Source organism: Lissotriton helveticus, chromosome 2_2 (assembly GCF_964261635.1).
Source record: "Lissotriton helveticus chromosome 2_2, aLisHel1.1, whole genome shotgun sequence".
Taxonomy (NCBI): domain Eukaryota; kingdom Metazoa; phylum Chordata; class Amphibia; order Caudata; family Salamandridae; genus Lissotriton; species Lissotriton helveticus.
The window spans coordinates 284,773,768-284,785,791 of record NC_136060.1 but is presented as its reverse complement, the minus strand read 5'-3'; positions in this window follow the sequence as shown (position 1 = coordinate 284,785,791).

Genomic DNA, 12,024 nt, shown 5'->3' with positions numbered 1-12,024 from the left:
ATCCTTCAATTCTGTCTTCTCTTTTTTGGTGATGTAAGACGTCACATACCGAGCCACAGCCATACAGTTATCAGCCACAAACTGTATATCCATGTTAGCATTCCACATGGACAAAATCACCGGGTTGTAGTCGTTGATGTACTTGGACTCTTCGTTCCTCTTCAAATTGTAAGTGTTTTTAGGTGATTTCTTCATGACATTGTGTCGCAACGAAGACATCAAACTGTTTACTCTTCCTTTAGAAATCACCGGTCGTGGAAAGCCGAAACGACATTTAGTGTAGAACTTGTCTTTGTTTCGGAATTTACGACGGCAGTACTTTCCACATCGATGGCTTTGGAAACGCAGAACTTTTTCTCTTAGGCTTTTCTTCTCCTTTGCGTTTGGAACAGCACACGTAGAATACTGTTGGATGAAACTCATCACTGAGTCTTCTGGATCCGTTCCAAATTTAGGTGCATCCTTGATCCACAGCAACATATGTATATGAGGAGCACCTCTTGCTTGGTACTCCTTTCTCCAGAAGAAATCCAACACCTCTCCAAGAGGTGGATTCTTCTTATTCATGATGAAAGACATCATAGCTTCAAATCTATGATTGAAGTACCTACATACATTGACTGGATCCAAAGAGCACAGTTCTCCGGGTGTCTTGAATTCGATGTTATCTACGTTAGCATTTGCCTCTCGTAGAAATTGAAGTAAGTCTTCCCAGCCATACTCGGCACAGCTCAGAGTGAGGAACCATGTGGGAGTACCTAAGTTCCTCAGCATACATTTTAAATCACCATGACGACGGTACCAGTACTCATTAGTACCACGCTGACACGCCATGAGATTAATCAGGTGAGAATCCAAAATACTATCTTGGACATTGACTTTATCCATAAAATCACTTGCCGAGATGTTTTGCATGTGTATACCACTTTTCAAGATGTGGTTCACTGCATATGACAGTCCAGACAGATCGCTTTCAAACAGGAGATGAAACAAATAAGGAATGCATTGTCGAAACCTAGCATCTCCTGCACACAATCGCAAAGTCCGGTATTCAGAAGCAGGAATTTGATGAGGTCGCTCATCATATCTTCCTCCCTGACCTGTTGGAAAAAGCTGTGGGAAACACCGAGCTTCCAAACTTTCCTCCCAAACACTAATGGGACTCCCTTTGGCTTGTTTCATTTGAAACAACTCAATAGCATTCCCCATGACTTCCTTGGAATGCAAAGGATGAACACTATAATGTTCATATATTTCTTCACTAGTAGAGGGTTCTACTTTCTCAATTTGACCAGCACACAAATCGCTATCCTCTTCCTCACTTACTTCCTCTTCTGCAACATATACATTTTTATAGTATTTATTATTTTTTTTCAAATACAATGTTGCCTTTTTAACTTTCCTAACATCTACTAAATCTTGCCATATTTTCTTATTCTTTGTCGGAACCCCATTAACTAAGATAACCAGAGGTTCCTCTTCCACTTTTTCTACTCCAATTGTGTTAATGTTTTTCTTGAAATCTAGAGGCAAATAAACAACTCTTCCCTTTAATCCTCTCTGTAAATCTGATGGAGGCAATTTCCCTGTCTTTGGCTCCATTCGTACAATAGCCTGAAAGGGATGGATACTTTGAATCAAAATAGATTCATAAGTATTTAAGTCCTTCAATTCAGAAGGAATCTCAACCAATTCCAGATTATTATGAACTGCTCTAGCAGGCATCTGGTTTTGTTTTAATTTGTTACAACAATAAGTACACACACGTTGATCCAATCCCAAATCAAAACAATTTTCTACCATCAAGTATGTTGCAAAATCCTTCCATTCACTATTATTTTCCCTTTCACTTTTTGCATATAAATCCACTAACTTAGTCTGATTCTTATAATAAGTGCGTCGACAACACACACAAGTGAAATTAGGCCTCTCACTTGATTTCACGTCAAACGTCGCAATTTCCCTCTGGAAATTATCTGTACTGGAAACCTGTACACTATCTTCCACATGACCCTCTACTTCTTGCTCAATTTCAACATTCTCCTCTTTACTTCCAAAGTAACAAAACTCAATTTCTTCACATATATTCTTCACATCTATTTCAGAACCATGCAAAAGAGCAGCGCATAATTGTTTCAGCATAATTGCTGGACTCTTAGCATAATACAACATTCTAACTAATTTCCTCACTTTGTTATGATGCACTGCTAGCATCCTGAAATGATGAAAAACACTCTGGCATACTCTCCTGGAAAGACAAGCCAGTGAATGACCATGCAAACCTGTCACTTCTCTTACTCTGCAAGGATCTAATTCTTGCAACAACATCATTTTCTGCTTCAAACTTTTTTTGTTAAATGACCGTACAAAATCACAAAGCAAATTGATGGAATCCTGTCGCACACTGCAAATACTACTACACTTCCAGGTGTACACAGGACCCTTAGCACGTCTTCCTAAAACCTCATTACCTAACACCTCTTCTGCCTCTGTTGTCACAAGTTTTTCTTTTTCAACTGGACAACCATCTTTCACTTCATAAGCACGACCACTGGTGTCAACGGCATGCACCAAATCATTATCCTGGAAATAACTCTCCTCATTAAAAAATGCCTCACAGCTTGAACTATGCATCCATTCTCCAGAAAAAACTTCACAAAAATTACTACGATTAACTATTCTCTTCCATCTACTATTTCTTTTGAAATCAAAAATTGCCTTGTTTAGCTTCCTAATCCTATTGATTATCAAAATAAATAACTTACGTTTAATTTCAAATGCCTGATCAATAACTTTCTCAACTTTTTTTTTCTCTTATAAAAAACTAGTTTCTGTTGACCTTTCTTAATATTTTTTAACAAATTGCCAATTATCCTGTTGCGGAACATTCGTTTACGAATCTCCCTAAACTGTTGTTTCCTTCTACTATCATGCACAGATTTATCTCTTGCTCTAGCAGTAACATTTTTCATTGTCCTTTTCTTTCCATTTGATTTCCTTCTCGTTTTATGGACTGAAACATTTTCTGTAGTAATATTTTTTTTAATACAAATATTTCTTATGAAATATTTAGAGCTCTTACCCGGTGCTTTCTTCGTGGCTTGAGAAATCTTTTTGTTAGAGGACTGCTGCGTTTTTTTTTTCACCTGCTGTCTTTGACGTTTTGCAGCCTTTATCTGTCTTTGTATTGTAGGCATGGTGAAATCTTGAAATGATCTGCAGTTGAATCTGTGGAAAAATATAATAAAAAATGTTATTAAACATTATTACCAAACAGTAAATCAGTAACAGTGATCAAAAACTTAACATACTACTTGACATTTTAATTTGAAGATTTTTTAGTCATTGGCAATTTTACAATACAGAAATACCAGAAAAGAAATGACATTTATATTTATGTTACCTATGCTATTTTATATGTGAATCTGATCTAATTTTATGAGCATATTTTAATATTTTATTGAAGACACTACACATAACCTGTTTTTGAAGGTGTCTTTATTTTTAAATTAAACGGTTTACCTTTTTACTTTTTATTGATTATAAATTTTAAAAATAAATGTTTATATTTCCAAAGGCTCAAGCAGGTCAGCTTCCCATCCTATATCATATAATTCGGACAAATCTGCATCCTCATCACGCTCTTCTTCATCCTCAGGATTTAAATCATCCAAAGGATCAACATCCACTGATGTTTCAATTACAAGTTCAATGATGAGGTCAAAATCAACTGATTGCAGATTGTCGCTCATGTTGAGGTTGTCTTTATCTTTAAAGAAAGATAACAACAATGAGATGTTGCAGAGTAAGAGACAAATCTCACAGATTATAATAGTAAAATTGTTTAACAAGATTAACATTTTGCAGCTATTATTTAGCCATGTCCAGCAATGCTGAGCAGGTGAAGCCTATGTCTAATTTTCCACTGAACAGGACTCATCTCTTCTTAACCTTGGATAAGCCTCACCGACTCTGTGTCCCCTGCACATACTTAAATGTTAAAGGGCAGATTTATATTAAATGGCACATCCCCAGGCATGCACCAGTTAACGTGCACCACTGCTCTGCCACCCATGGTGTGCCGCATTTACAATCAGATAGGAGAAAGCTGCGTCAAAACCCTGCGCCTGCTTGAAGCTGGCATAGGTCTTGACGCAGCATTGTGGAGATGGGGCACCCCTGAGCCTTGCTGGAGCTGCATCGCACTTGCGATACAACTCCAGCAATGCGCCACCTTTACGGCACAGATGCGTCACGCATCTGTGCCGTTTTTGCCCCATGCTGCGCCGCATTGTAAATGCAGCACACCATGGGTGGCGGAACAGCGGCGCAGGATGACTGTCACATCCCTGGTGATGCGCCAGTCATCATAAATCTATCCCTAAGCTTCTTATCTTGTTACAGATGAACTGCCATATGTATCATCAAAATATTTTACATTTTCTAAATAGCGAATTTTAAGGAATAAATAGCGATTCTTTACCATTCCTAATTTGCGATGAGCAAATTGCTAATTGCAAGTTACCCATTCATTTCCATGGGCTAGGAGGCTCATAGGAATGAAGGTTTAATTTGCGATTAGCAATTTGCTCATCACAAATTAGGAATTTTTCCAAGGGTGCAGGGGTGTCTCAAAAACACCCTGCTGCACCCCTGAAAAACAAATTTGGGGGCATATGGCACACATACATGCCCTAAGGGCATGTGTTGGCGTCATATGGCACCTTTTGTTTTTTTGAAAGAAAGCTTTTTGAAAAGAATTCACAAATTACCACCAATTTACCACAATAGTTTCCAAATCCTTATTGTCATTTTTTACATAGTTTTTGTTTGATACATTGCATTTAAATAGTCACAAAATTTGCAAATCCTTCAGTGCAATTGCAAAATAAGGAATAGCAAATTTTGCTACTCCTTATTTTGCATCAAACTTGTTTGATACATACCATTTGTCTAATTAACATTTGCAAAGGCCGAAATTCGTAGAATTTTGATATTTGCAAATGCTAATTAGCTTGATACATATGGCCCCAAGTGAGGCCTGTCTTGCGACATGGTGCATCTTTTGCATCACTGCTGCTTGGGTTTTATGTGGTACGTTTTTTTTACACCATGACATATCTGCCTAAATGCATCAATTTGTAATGTTGTCGCCTCATAGCAAATCTTTTGCACCACCGCTGCATCATAAAAGTGACGCACAGTGGCACAAAAGAGGCATACACCTATCATAAATCTGTCCCTAGCATTTTAAATGATTAATCCAGGATGACAATAAAGTGTGTCCTATCCAGAGGTTTGTTTAAGGTGAGGCCTACTCAGGATTGCAGATTAAAGTTACGCTTGATGAAGAATACAGAGGAGATAATACATGTAAAGCTCTACCAATGAAGTAAGTGATGTCTACTTAATTGCGCCAGTCACCATAAATGAATCCATAAGCTTCTTATCTTGTTAGACATCAACCGCCATATGTATCATATAACTATTTTGCATTTCCAAAAAAGCGAATTTTAAGGAATAAATAGCGATTCTTTACCATTCCAAATTTGCGATGAGAAAATTGCTAATTGCAAATTACCCATTCATTTCCATGGGCTAGGAGGCTCATATAAATGAAGGTGCAATTTGCGATTAACAATTTGCTCATCACAAATTAGGAATTTATTCCAAAGGTGCAGGGGTGTCTCAAGAACACCCTGCTGCACCCCTAAAAAAGAAATTTGGGGGCATATGGCGCACATAAATTTTAACAACATTCCTTTACCTCAACAACGATTTTCAAATCATAACTTCAAAACACTACACATGGGAAAATTACTTAAATTGTCCTTAAGACACATAAAAGCGTTTTTTGATTGGCTTTCCTGCATGGTAGGGTCACTCTTAACATGGCTATGTAACACAAACATTCAAAATCTAAATTTTCCATGCACATGTGGGAGCATATTTACAAGCAATTTGCGCCACAGAGAAATGTCTTACACTAAAATGAGAAAAATAACATCAGGGACAGTCAATTGCCTTATAAAGAACCGTACACCATTATGTCCTTGTCATGAATTTAAAAACAATTCCTTTTCCCCAAAAACGATTTTCAAATCATAATTTCAAAACACTGCACATGAGAAAATGACTTAAAATGTCATTAAAACACATGAAAGCGTTTTTTGATTGCCTTTCGAGCATGGTTGGGTCACTTTTAACATGGCTATGTAACACAAACATTCAAAATCAAAATTTTCCATGCACATGTGGAAGCATATTTACAAGCAATTTGCGCCACAGAGAAAGGTCTTACACTAAAATGAGAAAAATAACATCAGGGACAGTCAATTGCCTTATAAAGAAGCATACACCATTATGTCCTTGTCATGAATTTAAAAACAATTCCTTTTCCCCAAAAACGATTTTCAAATCATAATTTCTAAACACTGCACATGGGAAAATGACTTAAAATGTCATTAAAACACATGAAAGCGTTTTTTGATTGGCTTTCCTGCATGGTAGGGTCACTCTTAACATGGCTATGTAACACAAACATTCGAAATCAAAATTTTCCATACACATGTGAGAGCATATTTACAAGCAATTTGCGCCACATAAATCATAATTTTCTCCTTAAAGCACACTATTCTCTATCTAAATTAAAGAAATATTTTCTCACCTTAGCAAATACTTTGAGTTTGAAAACAGTCTCAGAAACACACCAATTTGTCTTCAGCAGAGCAAAAGGTATGCACTCCAGAGTCTGCAGCTATCAAAAGCACAGAAATGCTGTAATTCTTCACACATATTTCTCATGTCACCCAATCAAAACTCTTCCCTCACTTTTTTTCAAATGAAAACCCTTCCCCCTCTGCCCTTTCTGCCTATTTTCCATAGCAACCACCTCCTGGAATACCTCTGGTGTTTGCAAGTTCACACAACAATGTTGCAATTGAACTCTGAACTCTCAGTGCACCTGCATATCCAGTGCATTCTTTCATTTAATGATTTTTTATTGACCACTCAAAATACATCTTTCAAAGAACACATCTGTGCACCCTAACTTTCTGTTTTCATCAATCAAAATCCACCAATCACTGTTACTGCTTCATGAACACAGAAACTCCACAGTTTTTTTTTTCATTTTACACTCTCATTTTTTCAACTGCCATTTCATTGCCACACTTCATCTGACTGCAGGAGAACCTTCTCTCACCATGTTTTCTGTCTGGATTGTTGGTCATAGTTATATTCACTGGGCTCAAAGGTACGTTGAAAGCAGGAATTTACCTAACCTCAATTTACAAGATGTGGAAATTAAGTGGTTTGGCCACAGAGGATTAAAATGTCACCAATTGATACCATTGGTGAAAACCTTTATGCATTTGCCAAAACCTGACCTGTTAATTGTGCACTGTGGAGGTAATGATTTGGGCACTTTGACTGGGGTAGGTCTAGAAATGCTTTTAAAGGACACCTTTGAGCAATTAATGGCACTTTTTCCTCAGACTGCCTTGGTATATTCAAATATATGCCAAAGACAGAAATGGAGGTGGTCAAACCAATTTTGTCCACAAATTGAGAAGTCGAGGAAGCATGTAAACAAATCTGTTTCAGCTTACATGAGAGACCATGGAATGGGCTCCCTGTACAACAATAACTTGCGTTACTACATGCAAGATATCTACAGAGGAGATGGAGTTCACTTCTCAGATGAGGGCAACAGAGTTTTCACTCTGAATTTAAGAATGTGCATTGGTACCTACTTATAAGTACCTAAATGTACCATAAACCCAAAAGCTCTTCTCAGAGCTACCCTACATCTAATCACTCACAATTATTATTTAACTCTAACATTTTCACTAATTTTCAACAAAATACGCTCCCTGGGGCGCTACCCGGTACGCGTACCGGGAGCTAACCTCGCGAAATTTTTTTTAAAAAATGTTTTTTTTTCGCACATATAAGCCACCTCAGCCACCCTCAGAAAACCTAGGGGGTCAAGATAACTCTACCGTGCCCCCTTCTACCCATTCTGAACATTATTTGCCCTCCATCTTGTATCTTAATTCGACTGAAACACAAAATGGTGGACTCCCGGAACGCTTAAGGTCCGCGAACCGAGGCGCTCAACGGTTCGCGTACCGGGTCGCTCCCTGGGAAGATAAAGAAAATAAAAAATAATCAACAAATCCAACAATCAATTAACATACAGCATTTGAAAAGTCTATCATTCATTTTTCATTGTAGTACGCTCCCCAGAACGCTTCCCGGTTCGCGTACCTGGCGCTACCCACGCAAAAAAAACAAAAAAAAAAATTATTTTTTTTTTGCCCCGCGGTGCCCTTTTAAAACCTCCACATTAAACCTAGGGGGTCAGCGAGGATCTACTATGCCCCCTTATGGTTATTTCCCCCTTTGTTTTGGCCTCCTCTTGTCTCTCGATCCTACCGAGAGACAAGATGGCGGCCGCTCCGGACTGTTTAGAATGTTGACAGACACCGGAGAGCCAATCAGCTTCGCTACGCGAAGTTTTGGTACGCTTAAGGTCCGCGAACCGGGGCGCTGCCCGGTCCGCGCTTACAGATATATATCTTTTTTTGAACGTTAATTTCTCAAAATCCACTGCAGCACATATATTGAGACCTACAAAAGGCACATCGGGCTACCAGTCCCTACAATTTAGCCAAGTTTCGTGCAAATCCATTCAGCCGTTCGGGCTAAAAATGAGGCTAACCGCCCTATGGAAAACTCAATGTTAAAAACACGTTTTGGGACCCCCTTTTTTCTCGGCCCCCCCTGGACGAACCCCCCCCAAATTTTCAGGGGCTGCTCAGAAACAAAATGTTCCATTTTCCAGAAAATTTCAGCCAATTCGTCCACAAACGCCAAAGTTATTAGACATAGAATTTTCAAAAATCCCATAGGGAAAAAATCCTAACTATATATACCTACTGGCGACCGCCAGTAGGTAATATATATATATGAATACAATTAAATTAAATTGAAAATTAAACTTATTTTCTTTACATTAACTATAACCAATGGATATGAATTTAAAATGCTCAGTTTAATAAATAATGTACAAACAATGGATTAGTTGTTTAATTTTAGGGAAAAACATTGAACAAAGTGAATCCTTTGGAGAAGTTACATTAAACTTTTTTTTGACAGACATTGGGAAAAGGAGGGTGGGTATTCTACTTAAAAACCTCAAACACTGAAGAAAGTGCATTATTTGAAGAGTTATGTTTATCATTCTAACTCAGGTACAGTATGAATACAGGGGGTTGATAAATATACTGTTCTCACTTCAAATCTTTAAACTTGGAAGACACTGAAGAAAGTGCATTATTTGAAGAGTTATGTTTACCATTCGTAATCAGGTACAGTATGAATACAGGGTATTGGTAAATATACTGTTCTCACTCCAACCCTTTAAACATGGAAGAAAATGTATAAAGTTGAGGGTTTGATTTAATATTCTAACTCCAAATCAACAAGCATTGAAGAGTGACTCTCTTTGGGCAGCCCCTCCAAGCATATTATGAGTTTCCTTACTGCCACACTTTTCATGGTGTTGTGACTGCTATGAAAAGTGTGGCGGTGAGGAAACAAAGGGGGACCTACTTGGCCCCCTGATGCCTCATGTCCTGTCCCTGTGTGCATGCACACCAGTTTGTGCACACTGTGGGCAGCAGCAGTCCATACTGTGCAGGTACTGCCGTTGATTTTCCAATTGCAATGCCTATTTCTTAGGCACTGCCCTGAGAACGCCAAAGAACTGTCCACCAGGCAGGAGAAAACGCCTGAAATAGTGATTGGAGAAATGACAAACTCCAATCCAGCAAACAGTGGAAAGAGTGTATAAGAAGCAGGATGTCTAATAAATTATTGTAGCTCTAAATCCCCAAACATTGAAGAAAGTTCACTATTTAGAGGATTGAGATTAACTATTCAAAGTTCAGTGCATGATTTATTGGGAAACCTGTATAGTTGTGAAAATAAGAGGCAAACATACTATTCCAGTTTCAAAATCCTGCAAATTGAATGAATTTCATAATTTAGAGAGGAAGAGTGCATTCTGCCTGGCAACTAGAGATGCATAAAATGCCCATGTGCTGACAATTCCTCAAAAGGCAGTTTGTAGTGTCATAGGGGGTGAGATAGAAGTTACATCTGCTCCGGGTAGGGTCATTCATGTATCTATCTTTCATGGAGCAAACCCTCTCCTGACTCAGCTATTTGCTGTGTATTTCTGCACGCCAACTTGTTCTATAATAATGGTGACAAGATTGAAGGAATGACATTTAAAGAAGATGGTAATTCACAAACTGAAGGAAGAGAAAAATTTAATGCTATCAAGGAAAAGAAAGACTGACGATTAAAGATAAACTTTACAGTTTAAATTCCCTAAACCCACCAGTTCCGGAGCAGCAACAGGCATTCCAGAAGCATTTACTGAAACAGAAAACAATCTGGTATACAAAAAGTGGAGTTAGTAATGAAAATGAAAATGCTTTGTTGGGTGTGAGAAAGGCTGAAGGTGCAACTTCCAGTGAGCGCCAACCCCCCTGCTAGTTTTGGTCCGGAAACAGTGTTGCGGGGATTCTGTGTGGGCACAGAACTGTGCGCAGGAAACCAGGACCTCAGTGACTTGTGGTGTACCATAAACTCACCTCAGTACCCAGAACCCCTATCCGACTAGCATCAGTGTCTCATCAGCTCTTCAGCCTACAGCGAAGCTACCAATGATTAGACAACCCAGAACACTTAGGGTACTCTCAGGAATGGTGGGAATCAAGAACACTCTTTTGTTTTTATTCTCATACTAGTCCACAATGTGAGTAATCAGACACGAAAAGCTTAAAATGTTTATTGTAATGACGTGCTCTAAGATGCAGTATTGTGGCTAACATAAGCAGGCATATGATTAGAAATAATACGATCAGCATTGTTGCAATTCCATAAAACACAAAGGGAGAAATCATGTTATAATGATAGTGGAAACAGGTCATATAGTGCCTTGTGAACCAACCTGCCCTGCTAGGAACTGAGGGCCAGATGTAGGTCGCCAATTACCAGTCGGTAACGGCCGATTTCGGCTGTTACCGACCGGTATTTGGAGAATGACATGTAGGGGCTGTAAATTTGACATAATCGGTATATTTACCAATTCGGTAAATTTACAGATTCTGTAAATTACCGAATCGGTAAATTTACCGAATCGGTAAATACAGATGTAGGTGGCACTGTAAACAGTGCCACAGGCCAATACCGAATCGTTATTTACCATGTAATAACATTGCATGGTAAATAACGAATTCTGGTGTACATGCACATCTGTGAATGTACACCTGTGCCATGTGACACACAGACATACCCTTAGGGCATGTCTGTGTGTCACATGGCACACAAGCCAAAACCAGGGGTGCAACAGGGTGTCAATGTGACACCCTGTCCCCCTTGCAAAATCGGTAATTTTACCGATTCGGTATTTACTGATTCGGTAATTGACATTGATGCCTATGGGCCTCAAGGCCCATAGGAATCAATGGCAATAACCGAATTGGTAAATACCGATTCGGTAATTACTGACTCTTACCGATTCGGTAAAAAATACAGATTTTTTATCTTCATCTCATTTACCGAATCTAGAATACCGAATTGGTAAAAATCGGTATTTTAGGGTCGGTAAATGAGGATTACCTACATCGGGGCCTAAGTTTTATAATAATAGAAGGTATCTTAGGCTTGAATGGGGAACCCCATACCTCTGAGATCAGCATAGGTGAATCACATCTCAGGATCAGCAAAGCTCTCTCTCACTGGAAAAGGTTTTTCTCCAAGTGCCCAAATTATGCATGCAGTGCAATATTAAAGGCACTAGAATTTCAGTTGGTTGGCCGATCAACCTGAATAACAGCATACATTGTTATGGTGACCTTGAAGGCTTCTGCACGCAGTGTACAGACTAAGGTTGTGATGTCTAGCAAAGTCTAGGAATGTGAAAAACAGACCTTTCTCATGCAAGGA